This window comes from Choloepus didactylus, chromosome 8 (assembly GCF_015220235.1).
Source record: "Choloepus didactylus isolate mChoDid1 chromosome 8, mChoDid1.pri, whole genome shotgun sequence".
NCBI classification, from domain to species: domain Eukaryota; kingdom Metazoa; phylum Chordata; class Mammalia; order Pilosa; family Megalonychidae; genus Choloepus; species Choloepus didactylus.
The window spans coordinates 74,256,229-74,274,876 of NC_051314.1; the positions used below are offsets into that span (position 1 = coordinate 74,256,229).

The 18,648-nt window shown below is 39.0% G+C and overlaps 1 long non-coding RNA gene across 1 annotated transcript; it reads left to right on the forward strand.

Annotated features, from left to right (window-relative positions):
* Positions 1–1,223: 1,223 nt before the first annotated feature.
* On the forward strand, positions 1,224–6,920 carry LOC119543256. Its single transcript, XR_005218550.1, has 3 exons — positions 1,224–1,490; positions 2,036–2,172; positions 6,723–6,920. It is a non-coding gene; the product is annotated as an uncharacterized LOC119543256 (long non-coding RNA).
* The last annotated feature ends 11,728 nt before the right edge of the window (positions 6,921–18,648 follow it).

Below are 18,648 nucleotides of genomic sequence, written 5' to 3' on the forward strand. Positions count from 1 at the left end.
GGGTGGCGCAAGGCTGGACAGGGGCGTTGGACGCAGGACGGGCAGGAATAGCTGGAGTGAGTGGCTGGCCTGGTCTGCGGGGCTTTAGCTGTTGGGGACCTTTCTGCAGCTCCTAGACCTGGGTGGCGGGGTCCCCAGAAACCTCCGTCGGCAGCCTTCTACTGCCTTCTGAGCAGTTAAAGATGTCCCGCTTCCTTGGACACTTCTTCCTCATCTGCTGACCAACACTGGCCACTAAGTCTCCGTTTCGCGCTGAGGGTCTCCGCCTATCTGCCGATTCCTGCCATCCCTTTGATCCACTGGTAGAGGACGCCCCAGGTCATTGGAAAGCAGTGTTTTTAAGCAGGTTTTGAAACATCACAGCCTGCCAAGTTTTAACTAACTTGCTTTCATTAACTAACTTATTTTTATCTTTTTATCACTAAATTACTCAGTTCATACATTTATTCAGCACCTACTATTATAGGCCAGACATGGTGGTAGAGGAAACAAAGATGAAAAAGAATTGCTGAGGTTGAAGAGCGTATAGTGTACAAAACATATCTAATATAGGCTCCTGAGGCCTTGAGGATTATGAACAGTGCGTGTGTGTCATAGGTGCTCAATAAACAAGTCCGTGAGATGCTGATTATTCGTTTATTTAAATTTTTTAAAAATACAATGTTATCACATCGTAAGTGCTGTTTGTAACTTAAAAAACTTTTATGAACATTTCATCTTTAAAAAGACACCTCAACCTAGTTGCATGGTATTCTACTGTACTCCTTGTTGGACATTTAAACAGTTTCTGCATTACAAAATAACATACGGTGTGATTCCATTTGGAAATTATTATATGCATAATAAAGCGTCTGGAAGACTGCGCAAAGTGTTCACTCTGGGGAGATGGGATCTGGGATTTTTGTTTGTTTGTGTTTTTGTAATATATCTCAGTAACAAATGAACCAGTATATAATTTTAAAGTGTTATCAGCTTTCAGCTTTTTAATAAATTACATTTAATCCACTTATTGAGGAACAGTAAAACTTCAGCAAGATTATAGCCTTTCCTTAGCTTTCCAGCCAGTATAAACGTTGAAAAGAATAATACAGTCTCCCCAGGAAGATTCCGCATTCCACCTAATAATCGCCCGCGAGCAGTACCCACAGACAGGCGCTCCAGGCGGGAAGCGAAAAGGGGAAGGCGCGCGGCATTCTGGGAAGAGTCGCGGAGGCGGTGTTGGGGCGGGGTAGTCCCTGGCTGTTACCAGGGCAACTGAAAGCGATGGACGGTTATCCGTGCTTTGGAGCCGTTAGCGGGAGAGGTTGAGATGCTCAGACTTTGTTTGGGATGAGAGAAAGGGGCATCGGAGTCCTCCTAAGAGAAGGAGATTGTCCTGTCGCGCCCCTTGTCGTGCCTTGAGTCTTCCGGCAAAATGAAGAGTGGCCCAGGGGCTCCTCACTGTTGATTCCCCGTGTCCTTTTCCAGTGTTCTGCCTCCTTTTAGAAAATGTAAGTTGAGAATTTCTGATTTACATTGTAATATGTCCTGAGGTGAAAGTAAATTATTTTCATTTTTAAAATAGTGAAAAATTTTTGTAGTGGTTCGAAGCTGAATGTACCCCCCAGAAAAACATGTTCTTAAATTTAATCCATAGTAGGTAAGACCTTTTGATGAGGCTACTTCAGTTAAGGTTTGTGTGGCCCAGCCAAATCAGGATGAGTTTTAACCCTATTGCTGGAGTCCTTTATAAGCAGAATGAATGAGGATATGAGAGAGAAAAAGCCACAGAGGGAGCAGCCAGAAGCTGAAATCAAGGAAACTAAAACAATTTTAAAAAGAAAAAAGAAGAAAATAAAACTCACCAGTCATCCAGCTACCCAGAAGCAATTTAAAATTTTCATGTATTTCCTATCACTTTTTTTCTTTGCATAATTTCTTTGATATGTTGAGTTGATTTAAGGCAAACCGTTTTGCTTTTTCACTTAAATATATTTTATATATTTTACATATAATATTAAATGTATATATGTAATTCTGTCATTAAAATCTTCAGCAACAAAGAAGGCATTGGAGACCTTAAATGAAAACCTGTTTGCAGTGAGTTGAAGAGTGAGAGAAATGAAGTGGACACAGCATGTGAAGACAATTCTTTCAAGAAGTTTGGCTGTAAAGGAAAAGAGATTCAGAAAGGTCAGAGTGAAAGTGAAAAAATGTGAAAAAATGAAAGACAAAACTGTGGGGTTTTTTTTGTTTTTTGTTAAGGAGAGAATTCCTCATTTACAAGAAAAAAGAAACAGTAGTCAGGAAGAGGTTAAAACACAACCAAGAAAGAGTATAACTGATTGAGTGATATCCCTAAAAAAATAGGAAGAGATAGGAGCCATAGATCAGGTACATAAATTAACTTAGATTAGAAGATGTCAAGGTGTGGGTATAGATATTATTTAAAGAACTCTTACAAATTGACAAAAGAGTAACAAAATATCTTTATATAAATGGTCAATAAATCAATATCTTCAGCCTCATTAGTAATGAGTTAAAACTACATATTACTAAGAAAATAATATACATGTTGGGCAAGGATTCAGTGAAATAGGCATTGAATGTGGGAGAGAAAATTGGTATATTTCTGGAAGGCATTTTAGAACTATGTATCAAAATCCTTACAATGTATAACATACCTTGACTAAACAAGTACACTTTTAGGAAGTTCTCAAAAAGAAACGATAAAAACTGCACATGTATTAGAGTTGGATGGAATTCATTTCAGCATCACCTACTAGCAAAGGATAGTTTGAAATATATTCCAACCATGCTTCTTAGACATGGATAACATGGTTGTAAATAAGAGAAATTCACTCATCTCTAAGTAAATTTTAGTTGGATCACTTACAGGGTTATGTCAGAATCAGGAGCAGGAAGTTCATTAAAACCTAGCTCATTAAGGATCTGGAAATGGGAATCAAAGCATCCAAAAATAGGGCAGCTACTCTTCTCTCCCTGGAGCCACATAGGCTGTGTCTCTGCTTCTTTGCTGGTTTTGTTACCTTTTTCTCTTAGCAAAAGAGAAAAGGTTTAAGTTTTTAAAATTGTTAAACCTGTTGCTGGCTTTATTGTATTCCTGTTTCAACAGCTATTCCCCTTAGGAATTCAGAATACAACTTCTTGTGTATGACAAACTGCTTCACACACCGTTTTTGTGGGTGTGTATATATTCAACTTGGGGAGACTTAAAAAAAAAACAGTTTTTTAATTTGTTTAAAACAGACCTCCTGCCTGTTTAATTTTGTGCACTTAAATAATTAAAGAAGCCAGTGGCATTTTTAGTTTTATACTGTCTATGTTTTCTGCTAGTATATTCCTGTTTCTTTGTGCCCTAAAGGAAAGATGTGGGGGAAAAAAAAAAAAGCTTGGCTTTCTTTGATACTCTGCCCACAGAAGTTATCATCAACACTTCATGGCTTCCCAAAGCAAGTACTAGTGTCTCTGAGCCCTATTCCAAAAGTCCAGGGGATGGAATCTGATTTACTCAGCTTGATTAAATTCCCTACTCCTGGCTCCATTAGCTGTGTGGGACTGGCCACTCAGAAAAAACCCTTTGAACAAGCTCTTAGTGGAAAGCATGGTCAGGCTTTCCAGGAAGGTAATGTGGAGATGGAATCTGATTGACTGCCCTGGTACACAATCAGTGGAATGCTATGAACCATTAAAAATTATGTTGTAGAAGATTATTTAATAAGAAGAAAATATATTTAAATACATTAAGAGAGCAATGGGAGTTATGGAAGCAATATGTAGAGTGGTTCTTATCACAGGGTGTTTTTGTTTGTTTAGCTCTTCTGCTTTTGCTTATCTGTATTCCACAAAATAACTATATTTTTAAGGACAAATGATATGTTCTTTTAAAGAAGCAGTTAAGCTTATAATGATGGCCTTGAAGTATATGATAGGCTCTCTGTGAGGTGGGAGATCAAAGGAAATAAGGAAAATTAACAACCTTTAAGGACTATTTTTTGAAATGTTTTTTATGGATACCTATTATTTATCAATAACCCACCTTTTCCACCAAAGATTGAGGGTGCTTAGAAAAAGGTATATACTAGGAGAAAATGATTAGATGAGAAAACCAAGACAACGATTAATTAGAAAACAAAATAAAGCCAGGGATATGTTAATATCCAAAAGAATACATGCCTAAATTTCCTGTGTAATTGCCAGAGAGGTGCCACAAATTGGGCTGTGAGGTTCCTAGTAACTAAAGCAAATGGGACATACAGTTATAAGTTTCACATGGTCCATAACTTTTTCTAAGTTGCTTAAGAGAAGCACAGTTTTGGGATAGAGGCCTGAAAGAAATTTCTTACAAGGGAGTAACAGGAGATTCAGCTGTTACTATTGTACTTATTCTATTGGTGTAGAATATAGGAACACCTCAGAAAGATTATACTCTTATATTTGTTAATTAAAAATGAGTGGTAGAATAATTACATAGAACTTTTAATAGGAAGTGAGACCTGGTAACTTTACATAGTTTAGTGTGAAATAGCAACACATCCCAAAGTAATTTGGGTGGAGAATAAAAATATATATGCAGGAACCCCATGAGGAGCTGGGGGGGAAATGCAGAGGTGTTGGGCTTCCTCAGCTGGGTTGTTGCTGATGTTCTCACAGACATTGAGGACTGGTGGTTTGATGTAATGAGCCCTCTATCTCAGGACTTGCCCTTATGAAGCTCACTACTGCAGGGAGAGGCTAAACCTGCTTCTAATTGTGCCTAAGGGTCTCCCCCTGAATACCTCTTTGTTGCTCAGATGTGGCCCTCTCTCTCTCTAGCTAAGCCAACTTGGCAGGTGAACTCACTGCCCTCCTCCCTACCTGGGATCTAACTCCCAGGAGTGTAAATCTCCCTGGCAACGCGGGATATGACTCCCGGGGATCAATCTGGACCTGACATCGTGGGATTGAGAACATCTTCTTGCCCAAAAGGGGGATGCGAAATGAAACAAAATAAAGTTTCAGTGGCTGAGAGATTCCAGATGGAGTCAAGAGGTCACTCTGGTGGGCATTCTCATGCTCTCTATAGATAACCCTTTTTAGGTTTTAATGCATTGGAGTAGCTAGAAGTAAATACCTGAAGCTATCAAACTGCAACCCAGTAGCCTTGACTCTTGAAGACGATTGTATAGCAATGTAGCTTACAAAAGGTGACAGTGTGATTGTGAAAGCCTTATGGATCACACTCCCTTTATCCAGTGTATGGATGGATGAGTAGAAAAATGGGGACAAAAAACTAAATAAAATATAGGGTTGGGGGGGTTATTTGGGTGTTCTTCTTTACTTTTATTTTTTATTCTTCACTTTTTCTGGTACAAGAAAAATGTTCAAAAAATAGATTGGGGTGATGAATGCACAACTATATGATGGTACTGTGAACAACTGATTACACACTTTGGATGATTGTATTTCACAAGACTCTAAACCCTATGAGAGCAGAAACCACATTTTTTAACCACTTACCCAGGGCCTAGAACAGAATATAATAGATGTTTAATGTATGTTGAATAAAGAAATGAATAAATACAATACACTGTGCCTCACAATATTGACACATGCAGGGTTAAATTAGAAAACCTGTCCTCAGAAAGTTAATAGGCCAGAAAGTAAGGCAAGACTTGTAAATAACTAACTAGTACAAGTTTGAAAGTAGTAAATACCATTTTAAAAGGGAGAGTGGGGGTTCAGAAGAGAAAAAGATTTTTTTTCAGAAGGGGAAGTTGAGCTGGAAGTTGACCTTGATAGTATATATTAGTATTGGATCATGCAGATATTGGGAGAGGAACTAATCAGAAGCAGTTAAACACAGGTACATACCCTTCCTTTGAAAGTAGGGAAGTAAGAGCCTTGAGCTGGCAAAGTAAGCAGGGAAGGAGTCATCAGAAAGCTAAGAGAAAAAAATAAAACTAAGAGTAGCCTCAGTTTCATAGGAACTAAGTCAGGGTCTCAAGAAGGAAAGGTCAGTCTGCATTGTCAAATACTGCAGAGACAGCAAGCCATCAAGCAGGAGGAGGATTGCATAAAGGCCGTTGGTTTGGTGGTTAAGGAAATCATGACAACTCTTTATAGTTGAGCAATGAATATGAGGAGCTTTAAAAAGTAGTAAAATTGAGAAGCTTGTTGAGTTGTTTAGTGGTATGGAATGGAGTTCCTTAGAAGCAGGGAAAAAATAGAAAAGGATTAATTTGCAAAAAATAAATTTATGAAGCAGGATTTTGGAGGATCTAAACAGTAGTGGAATCAAGAAATGAGAGAAGAGTCATTATTTTAAAGTACATTAATTTGTCAAGGATCTACATAATTATAACAAATGATCTCTCCCAACATATATTCCTACTCAGTAACCTAGTTTCTTTTCACCTTTATAGACCAGTATAACTTTTGATATGCTGTAAAAGTAATTAGAACTTCAACTTAGTTATATTTATACGGATTCTTTGTCATCCCCTTTTTATAAGTAGAAAGGTATTATAGTACACAACTCCCACAGTTGTGGTTACTCCTTGTTTCCTCTCAGGAAGCCACTCCTCCCCAGCTGTAGCCCCTCTGATTCCAGGGGGACTAATTCCCCAACCCCCACCCACCCTGCTCCCACTCCTACACTTGATCCATACCTGCCAATGAGAGCTGTCAGTGGTACTTTTGCAGCACTTAAGGAAAAAGCCTCTTTCTCTCTGATGTTACAGGTGCCTGTGGAGCAGACAGTGGCCACCTTTGCTGCCACATGGTGGTTTGTCTAAAATTGAAGCTAAAGACGCCAAACTGGAAGACAGAGACAAAGACCTGATGACGTTGTTTGAACCCAGGAATCCAGACATGCCAAAGGCTAGCTTTACCATTGTACTTTTCACTGAAATGAGCCAATAAACTCTCCTCATGTTTAAGCTTGGGTTTGATCTGGATTTTTGTAATTTACTAGTCAAAATGTCCTAACATAGGTATATGTCATTAAATCAACCTTTTTCTTCTTTGCCTTCTTTTGAATTTGTTGCTCTATTTATAATGTAATCTACAGTTCTCACTAAATTAATTCCTGAATTTATTACAATCCCAATTCCAGTAGTATTTTGAGAGATTTTGTTGTTTGATTACTTGTTTTGGAATTTAGCAAAATTACTCTAAAATTTGTTGAGAAGGTGTTCCAGTTTGCTAATGCTGCTGTTAAGCAGAATACCAGAAATGGATTAGCTTTCGTGAAGGGGGGTTATTTGGTTACAAAGTTACAGTCTTAAGTCCATAAACTGTCCAAGGTAAGAGAGTACCTTCACTGAAGGATGTCAAATGGCATCCGGAAACCCTCTGTTAGCTGTGAAGGCATGTGGCTGGCATCTGCTCCAGAGTTCTGGTTTCAAAATGACTTCCTCTCAGGACATTCCTCTCCAGGCTGCAGCTCCTCAAAAATGTCACTCTTAGTTGTTTTTGGGGCATTTATCCTTTCTTAGCTTCTCCGGAGCAAAAGTCTACTTTCAAAAGCCGTCTCCAAAACATCTCTGTAAGCTGCAGCTCCTCTCTCAGCTCCTGTGCGTTCTTTAAGGTGTCCCTCTTGGCTGTAGCAAGCTGGCTCCTTCTGTCTGAGCTTATATAGTGCTCTAGTAAACTAATCAAGGCCCACACTGAATGGGCAGGGCCACACTTCCATGGACATTATCCAGAGTTATCACTGACAATTGGGTGGGTTGCATCTCCATGGAAACAGTCAAAGAATTACAATCTAATCAATGCTGATATGTCTACCCACACAGATTGCATCAAAGATAATGGTGTTTGGGGGGACATAATACATTCAAACTGATACAGAAGGTAAACACAAAAATACCAAGAAAATAGGGGGAAGATTCATAAAGGGGAATTATACTATCAGATATCAAAACATTAAGAAAGCTACTTATAAAGACTTTGGCCATATTGAATTAAGGCCTACCCTCACTCAATGTAGGCACATTTTAATAACATTTTCAAAGGTCCTATATACAAATGAGTTCACACCCAGAGGACCAGGGGTTGGGAACCTGAACTTGCCTTTTGTAGGGTTCATAATTCAATTCCCAGCAGTGACTAAATGTGCTCTTGAGTGAAAAAAGCTTGCTACAAAATGTCATGCTCAATGTAATCCTCTTATGTAAATTATGAGTAATTATGCATAGAATTAGTATTATCAAAATGTTAATAGTGGATATCTCTGATGGAATTTCAAGTGAATTTCAGGCTTACACAAAAGTGAGAGAATAAAATGAACTCCAGTGTACCCCCACTCTGCTTCAACTCATGCCCAATCTTGTTTCATGTATACTCCTACCCATTGCCTTTCCCACCCCAGGATTCTAAAGCAAATCCCAGACATTTTATCTATAAAATAGTTTAATATTTATCTCTAAAAGATAAGGACCTTTTTTAAAAAAATCTCAATGCCATTATCATACCTAAAAATTTCTTAACAATTCCTTAATAAAATTAGTTATATCTGGTCAGCCGTTCAAATTTTCCTTATTGTCTTATAAATTGTTTCACAGTTATATTGAAGTCAATTATAATTGATTCATATCTTTTTTTATCTGAAAGTTCTCCCTCCTCTTTTTTTTTGCTTGCTATTTATTTGGGGAAGAAACTGGGTTGTTTGTCCTAAACTTTAGGAATTTAAATTTAAGATTAGGTCTGGGACTCGGGCAAGATGGCGGCATAGAGGAGTGGAAGCTAAGTAGTCCCCCTGGAACAACTACAAAAAACCAGAAACAACTAGTAAATAATCCAGAATAACTGCGGGGGGACAAACGAGACCATCCATCCATCATACACCAACCTGAATTGGGAGGAATGCCCGAGAACACAGCATAAAATCTGTGAGTAAAACCTGCGGAACCAGGTCGGGAGACCCCCTCCCCCATAGCCCGAGCTGCAGAGCCGCGTGGTGCCACAGAGAAGCTCTCTCCCAGCAAGCGAATACAGCTCAGCTGAGCTCCAACTGGGGTTTTAAGTAGCGAGTGTGAACTGCTCACTACAGGTACGCAGCCCCAAAAAACAGACAGAGGCTTTGGGTGACGACTGACCTGAGAGAGCCGGAGGGTTGCCTTGGACTGGGTCTTAAGGGGACTATCTGTTTCTTTTTTGGCTCAGTGGAGAAAGCCCCAGTCATTTTCAGTTTCCAGGGTTGTGACTCTGGGAAGGGTGGAGACACCACAAGCAGAGAGCGAGACCATTGAAATGCTAATGACCTCCACCTGAGGGGTCTGTCTTCTCTAGGAGGAAAGGGATGGGGCCCTTTCCATTCAGAACCAAACCCCAGAGCTGGGGGAACACGGCCATACCTTCTCACACCAGTCAAGAATTATAGGCTAACAGGCGTCACCTGCTGGGCAGAAAAGCACAGTGACCCGAGGCATCAAAGGGTGGAGCAATTTTCTAAGACACACCCACAGGGAAACCAGATACTGAATATTTCTTCCCTCTGGGACCTGAGCCTGTTCTGGTCTGGGAAAACCTGATTTGGATAACCAAGGAAACCATGCCTAGACAACAGAAAATTAAAACCTACACTAAGAAAAACAAAGTTATGGCCCAGTCAAAGGAACAAAGGTACACTTCAACTGAGATACAGGAATTTAAACAACTAATGCTAAATCAATTCAAAAAGTTTAGAGAAGATATTGCAAAAGAGATAGAGGCTGTAAAGGAAGCACTGGACATGTATACGGCAGAAATCAAAAGTTCAAAAAACCTACTAGTAGAATCTATGGAAATGAAAGGCACAACACAAGAGATGAAAGACACAATGGAAACATACAACAGCAGATCTCAAGAGGCAGAAGAAAACACTCAGGAACTGGAGAACAAAACACCTGAAAGCCTACACGCAAAGGAGCAGATGGAGAAAAGAATGAAAAAATATGAGCAACGTCTCCGGGAACTCAAGGATGAAACAAAGTACAATAATGTACGTATCATTGGTGTCCCAGAAGGAGAAGAGAAGGGAAAGGGGGCAGAAGCAATAATAGAGGAAATAATTAATGAAAATTTCCCATCTCTTATGAAAGACATAAAATTACAGATCCAAGAAGCGCAGCGTACTCCAAACAGAAGAGATATGAATAGGCCTACGCCAAGACACTTAATAATCAGATTATCAAATGTCAAAGACAAAGAAAGAATCCTGAAAGCAGCAAGAGAAAAGCGATCCATTACATACAAAGGAAGCTTAATAAGACTATGTGCGGATCTCTCAGCAGAAACCATGGAGGCAAGAAGGAAGTGGTGTGATATATTTAAGATACTGAAAGAGAAAAAACCGCCAACCAAGAATCCTGTATCCAGCAAAGCTGTCCTTCAAATATGAGGGAGAGCTCAAAATATTTTCTGACAAACAGACAATGAGAGACTTTGTGAACAAGACACCTGCCCTACAGGAAATACTAAAGGGAGCACTACAGGGTGATAGAAGACAGGAGTGTGTGGTTTGGAACACAATTTTGGGAGATGGTAGCACATCTGAACAATTTTGGGAGATGGTAAGTACACTGAACAAAGGTTTAGGAGTGAATATGTAGGAGTGAAAGTGAATGAAAATTAAGCACTGTCAAGCAGCTCTTCAAAGTGGTTGTACTATTTTACATTCCCAGAAGCAATGAATGAGAAGCCCAGTTGCTCCACATCCTCACCAACAGTTAGTGTTGACAGTCTTTTTGTGTTCTGTTGTCTCTTTTTTTGCAGTTAACAGCCACTGATATCATTACTTAGACACGTTAATTTATTAGGGTTTAAATGATGATATTTCTGCCCAGTGACTTATTTTCTGAAATGCCCTGTTGAGGATTAAATCATGACCCCCACAAAAGACATGTTCAAGTCTTAATCCACGTTCCTGCAAGCATAAACCCATTTGCAAATAGGACCTTTTCAGGATGTTATTGTTATTAAGATGTGGCCAAATTGAATCAGGATGGATCTTAATCCACATGACTGAAATCTTTATAAAGAGAGAAATTTGGACACAATCAGTCAGAGAAAGACATAGGAAGAAGTCAGAAGAAGCTAGAGAGGAAAGAGAGAGATCGCCATGTAATGGAAGGTTGCCAACTCCAGAATGCTACCGACTCCTGGAGAAAGCTTGGCTTCCTGACACCTTGATGTTGGACTTCCAGCCTTCAAAACCCGGAGACAGTAAATTCCTGTTGCTAAACCAACTAGTGTGTGGTATGTGTCATAGCAGCCCTGGGAAACTAAGACAACTTCTATAAGTGAAACGTCCCTTCATCAACTATTTGGTTTCCCTGAAATACAGTTCATAGAGGAGAGGCAGGAAAATTGCTTAATTCTTTCCCTTTACCAATTTTCAAAATAATGAATTGATTCACTCATATTCATCAAAGGTGACCAATAATTTTCAGTAAACCTACAGCTGATATCATAAAAAAAAATGAAATAAATGTACATGTGACTCAGTAAAAGGACATGGCACAGGACAATTGAAAAAATGTAAATGTGGTCTCTAGATTAGATAATAGTATTGTTTCAATAATAATTTCCTGATTTCAGATATCTTACTGTTGTTATATAAAAGAAAGCCCTTGTTTTTAGTACTGAGGTAAAAGACATCATCTCTGCAACTTATTCTCAAATTTGTATCTTTGTGTGTATATGGGTACTTGAGTGTGCATGTTCATGCATAGAAAGAATGAATGATAGGAAGTGTGTGAAATACTAACCTTTGGAGATTCTGGAAGGGAGGATATGAGAAGTTATTGTACTATGTTTGCCACTTTGCTGTAAGTTTTACATTATCTTAAAGTAAAATGCTGAAAGAAAGTGAAACAAACAAAAAAAGGTGACCAATGAGGTCTTTGTTTTGTTTTGAGAATCATTACAAACTCATGAACTTAAAAATATTTGGTGCGATTAATCCATTTCAATTATCATTCTCTTGATACTCAGGTTGTCCTGTCTTTAGTCAGTAGAAGTCTCTTTAGATTAGCTCCTGAGTTTTTTGGTTTTGATTTGTTTTGTTTTTTAGGACCTCACAGCTTTACTGAGCAAGTTATGAATCGGGCAGCATCCCATCCTGAAAGTAGAAGGAAGCTCCCCTGAGGAGGTAAAAAGGGGGAGCAGATGCAGAAGCAAGTGAGGAAATGTTTTGACTGACTGACATTAAGTTTTAATTTACATGGGAGGTGTCTTATAGAGTGGGGAGCAGATATACATTGATTAGTATCGCATACTTGTCCATTTTTAACAGGCTATCTCTACTGGATTGAGACCAGCTAATCACTAAATGTTGCAAAAATTGCAACTTTATTGGGACTGCTCCACTCTCTGAAAAAGTCCCGTCCTTGGTCAGTTTTCATCTGTCCCTGCCATGGCTCAAAGGAACGCTTCTGGCAGCTCGCAATGCAGGTGGCTGTTTTATTTTAATAACAGTTTCCCCCTTTGGATCATTTTTCCAATGATCTCATTGGGAATTTGACCAAAACACTCTGGTCACCATCATTGATTTCCTTTTTTGTCGGGCAGTGACAGTGGGCTCAGGAAGCAATTTTGTGGGGGGTTTTGTTGTTTATTTTTCACGTTTTTTTCTTTTTTATTGCAGTGAGGTGTGTTGCGTGGCTGTTTAATTATATTTAAGACCGTTAGCATGAGGTTACTTACTTAGTTGAGTGGATCACGGGTATGGCCCTTTTTCTGAGTCAGGGTGTCTATTTTTGTTTTTAGTCTTGGTCCACTAGAGAAAGTTCATCTCTCTCTCTCTCTCTCTCTCTGGTTAGCTATTTCAAGAGCAACCATCTGTCTTTATGGTAACAAGAAATTTGAACAAAATTATGAAACATAATTTATAATTATGAAATAATTATGTATAGCATAGAAATAAAAACACATAGACTGATCATCACAATTAAAGACGTAAATTTAAAGTGTACTAGTTCGTCTTCATATTCCATTAAACCAACACGTAGGTCAAGAAACAGGTTTGTCCATTGAAACATTTGAGCCTGACTGATACCATGAAACATCTTAACTAGGTCCTTTAAAATATTTAGGTTATCTATAATTGTGCTACACTTATTAAAATAAAAGCAACATTGTTTTCAGGCAGTCAGAATATTTTGTCTGAAATAAATTGTCTGTTTTGCAAGACCACTGATACTAAACTGTCAGCTTTAGCCTGGAAGGTCCTGAAGAGAGCATTTTCTGTCCCCTGTCCTTTCTGTCTGAAGCTGTGGCAGCCAATTGTGGAATCATGAAAGAAGCCAATCTAAGAAGAAAAAGCCAACATGCTGAGCATAGCAGAGCAGAAAAAGAAAAGGAGCCCGAGTCCTTAATGAGGTCACTGAGGAGGACATGCCCTATCTTCAGACTATCATTATATAAGATGATAAATGTTTAAACTACTTTGAACTGGGTTTTCTATTACTTTAGCCAAGAGTGTCACAGTGGATAAAGGCAGATTCCTGACTCAAGGGTAGCCAATCCCTAGGCTGACCAGTTGGAAACAGAAAAGTGCCAGGTGTACCTCAGTCACATCCATGCCAGAGCATGGAGCAAGAGCTAACGCACACACATTTCTGCTTCAATCCCAAACCACTCTCCACCTCCAGTCTCAGGGCAGCTTAATCCCAGTATGTCTCCTATTTGTGGCATGCCACGAAATTTCATCCCCGTTTTTGCAATAATCACCTTTGGTTTGAACTAACTCGAGTGACTCTCTATTCCCCATAACCAAGCCTGCAGCAATTTGGGAAAGTTAGGACCTTGGAAAATATCTCACTTCCTTAATGAAAGGGATGGACCTCGTCACCTTTAGCCTAAAAGCGTAAAAAAAATTATACTATATTTACCTTTCTAGTTACCCCTAAAATGAACCAAATTAAAAGAAGGTGCTAAAGAAACTCCACTTGATGGGGAAATGTAGAAATGGGCCTAAAAACTCCATAGAAATTCCTATAGTGTACCCTATATTTTTAGGCAGATATTATATAGTACATGCAGAAATTTATAGGTTTTAATTTTATTTTTGTTGACCCAGTTGAGACTTAGTTGCAGTAACTTTTTTGACCTCAGCCTCTACTAATATCTACTAAGAACAATGCCGTTCTCTTAAACACAAAGCAGTTTTAAAAATCAGTTCTTCCTTGGATTCCCCCCATTTCATATTTGTATCTCCCTTCTCCAACAATGAGAACTCTTTCTCCCAACAATATCAATGATAGTTACTCATTTGCTCAACACCATATTATACACAAAATAGCTTCAGAATTGCTACACCCATATCACTACTAACAATAAAACTGTTATGTAGAGTTCAAGATTGTTTTGCAGTTCTTTTTGTCTTAAGACTGAACATATATAGTTAAGGTACCATGTTCAGCCACTGGATAAATTCTTTATTTTCTCCTTTGTGATTATCCATTTGATGTACAGTTTAGTTTCTTTGTTTATGTTTGTATTCGGTTTTAGGGTTTCTTCCTCAACCTTGTTGATTTACTTTTATTTTATAAATATATAAAACATTAACATGGTTCCAAAGTCAAAACTATACAAAAAAGTAAACCTAGAGAAGTGTCACTCTCTCCCATATCCCTTCCATTCTGTTCCCACTTTCTCCCTGTAGATAACAAATTTCATTAATTCTTGATTTATCCTTCCAATGTTACTTTTTGTGAAAATAAGCAGATATATGTGTATTATTTCCCCTTATTTCTCACCCAAATCATTCTCTTTTGTACTTAGTTTTTTTCATTAAGCAGTAAATCCTGAAAATCACTCCATGTTATGTGTGTATAGTATAATTTATTCAATCAGCATCCTACATATGCACATATAGATTATTTCCAACATTTTGCAGTTACAAATAATACTGCACTATATAATCTTGTGCATATACAGTTTTGTATTTTGGAAGTTTTTCTTCAGGATAAATTCCTACAAGTGAGATTGCTGGGTCAAAGGGTAAATTCATATATGTCCAACACTGCATCTGACCACCTTTCCCTGCTTATGCCATGCCTCTACTTTCTTCCACTTGTTTTCTCTTATTCTTCACCTCTCCTTCCCTTGGCCACTTCAACCAGTTGTCCACTTCAAGCCCATCTCAGTCCTCTCCTTCCCCGACCCTGATGGAGGCCATATGGCACAGTGGAAACAGCACTGGACTGAAAAGGGTAGGGTTGACTGTTAGCTCTGCATTAATGAGCTGTACGACCTTGGGCATATCATAGAAACTTTCGAAGCCTCAGTTTCCTCCTCTGTTTAGTAACGATAAGACCTACCTTGTAGAGTTGTTATAGGATCAGTGATGATGATTTCAGTGTTTGACACGTTAGTACCTCAATAAATAGTAACTGGTCATGGTAAGTGGCAATGGAAGTAAGAGAGAAAGAAGTTCAACCTCCTATATAAAAACCCCATGGAAGAAAGGCCAAAAAAGTAACTTTCTACTTTATTTTCTCTCCATCTTTTAATCTGTACCTCCTCACTTGAAAAAAAAAATTGATTTTTAAGACCTTTTCCAATATTAAAATACTTCTATTTAATGACAAAAATAAAATCTACATATGCATTTTAAAAAACTATTATGTGCAGAGAAGGATATAGGATCTCTTCAGGTCAATCTGATAAATTGATATCTGCTGGAAAATAATCTAGATTTGCATTTTTTGCTTTCTTCACATATTACTCTATAGTATCACTGTGTATATGGCCAAAGGGAACAGTACATGACAATTATTTATCTACATAGTGGGTACTTTGGCCTCTGGGGCTATTTTTGTACATATACATATATACACATATGCATACACACATATCCACAAATATATATACATATATATAATTATAGTTGTTTGTGTTTTTTTTAGTTCCAGTTTTATAGTTATAGTTTTTTAATAATGTTTATAGCTCCAGAATTTTCACTTTGATGCCTTGTTGCTCTCTAAGCTCATGCTGTCTCACACAGTCACTGTTGGCCACAGGTGACTGCTGAGCACTTGAAATGTGGCTACTGAGAATTGAGATGAGCTATGAGTGTAAACTACACACTGGATTTTGAAGACTTAGTTTGAAAAAAAGAATGGAAAAGATCTCATTAATATTTTTGTATTGATTAAATGTTGAAATGGTAATATCTTGGATATATTAGATTGAATAATCCATCTTTAAAATTAATTTCATTTATGTCTTTTTACTTCTTTTGCATTTGGCTACTAGAATTACCTAGGTGGCTCGTATTATATTTCTATTGGACAGTGGTGCTCTAAACAAATAGGAAGTTCATATAAACATTAGTAATCTCCAAAACTGTCACTAATGTTTTGTAGATTTAATACACTAAAGGAATCATATCTATGTGATTTTTTTCCTGTGCATACTCTCGGGAATAAAATCATTACCCACTCTTAGTGATTTTTACATTTTAAGTTTTTAGAGTGATCCTCAAATCACTAGATATCAGTGGCTGTCTGATGAAGATTGACTGTGATACCCAACTGCGTGGCCTCAGTCCAAGGAGATTGTCAGTAAAAGATCAGAATGGGATGGTGACCTTTCAGCTTCAGTGTCTGGAAATTCATTTCATTAAAACTGAATAAACTAAATGCAACCCGGCTGAGTGCTCTCCCAGGTACTGGACAGCCTTCGGTGGGAGATATCAGCACTATCACTAGGAAGCGTGGCCTCCTTTTACCCTGCCTGTCTCCTCTGAACATTTCTTTTTGCCTTTTTATCATCCACAAAGGGTTTTAACTTGGGTCCATGCGATATGCTTCTTGAAATTGTATTCAAAGCATCTATAAGAATTATTCTAGGTAAAAAAACCATAGCTTTTTCATCAGGTTCTCAAAGGGGTCTACAAGTCTCAAAAAGTAAAGGACCATTGACCTTTGGAATTAAGTACTGTCCCACCTTTCATATTAATTTTCTATTGTTGCAGTAATAAAGTGCCACAACCTTAGTGGCTTAAAATAATACAAATGTGTTATGCTACAGTTCTACAGCTTAGAAGTTCAGTGCAGGTCTTACCAGGCCAAAATCAAGGTATTGGCAGGGCAGCATCCCTCTTTGAAGACTCTAGGAGTAGGTCTGTTTCCTTCCTCATTCAGGTTATTGTCAGAATTCAATTCCTTGGAGAATATGGTCCCCATTTCATTGTTGGCTGTCACCTGAAGACAGTTCTCAGCTTCTGGAAGCTGCCATCATAGCTTGGCTTGTAGCCCCCACCTCCAACTTCAATACCAGCAAGCTTGGGTACAGTCCTCCTCATGCTTTGAATCTCTCCTGCCTCAACTCTCTGACTCATTCTTCTGCCTTTCTCTTCCTCTTTTGAAGATCCATATGATTATATTAGGCCAATCCAGATAATCCAGGATAATCTTCCTATTTTAAGATTCTAAACTTAATTCCATCTGCAAAGCCCCTTTGTGGAAAGCCGCCTCCCGAATCGGGCCTAGCGTATGCGCTGCAGCCTGCTCTAGAGTTACCCCCGCCCATCGAGTGAGCCAAGATGGCGCCTGCATCCTGTTTCCGCATAGTGACGCATGTATCCGCCACCCGCTCCTACCAATCGAAATCCTGTATACGCGATACTAGCCTAGAAGCTTATTGGTTGTTAATTGTGTATAAAAGGTCTTACCCGGACGGGGTAGGGTGAGACAGCCCACAAGGAGCCGTGCCTGACGGCCACATCGAGGCTGCTCTCCCACGAGGCGCCGTGCCCCGTGTGGGAACCAGTAACACAGAATGTTCATCTAGCTGTAGTAAAGGGCTTGCTTTCACAACTGCCGTGTGGTTCGAGTCGTGATTCATGACCAGGTTAGTTCGCGCAGTCTGCATCTCTCTCTCTCCTTCCCTGTTTCCCCTCGCCGGCCGGGAACCGGGGACCGAGCGGGGCAGCGCCGGACACCCCTTTCTCTTTCGCTACATAACTTAGCATATTCACAGATTCTAAGGACTAGGGGTGGACATCTTGGGGGAGGGGGGACATTATTCTGCCTACCACATTTTTCCACCCATGACCATGCTACTTGCTCCATTCCAAGCAGAGAGAAGGTGAGGCTGGTGGCTAGCCCCTACGCAGGGCATCCCTCATCAAAAAGTGTGTGAGGCAGAGGTGTTCTCAACAGCTTTCTCAGTGTTCTTTTAATTACTGCCCAGTCACTGCGGTGCCACCCAAGCCGCACCTCAAGACTCAAAGTGCTCAGGCCCCAGTAGTACCCCACTCCTCCCGCTGCTCAGGCCAGGCTGTGATCTCCACCTCTCTACCTTCCCTCCTCTTAAAAAATAAATGAATTTCTCAGTTGCTGAAGAAGGATCTAATAAAATAATTCACTTTATGTTGTTAAAGATTGATAAACAGCAACTCCTTCTTAACAATCTCAGAGCAAAAAAGGTTTACAAAATTTATAAAATCTCATAGAAAATGTGTCTCTGGACTTCTGTGGATTGCAATTAAGTTATGACCCATGCTTATTAAATACTTCTACTCACCTACATCCTCTTTCTTTCTCTTCTTTCAGCAGTATTCAATCCCATTTACTTGGTTTTTTCTTGAGGACTATAATTCATCCCTCTCCCTTCTAGGAAACTCATTTTTTGTGCCAGGCCTCTAGATCCCACCTCAGCACACAGCTCTCCAAG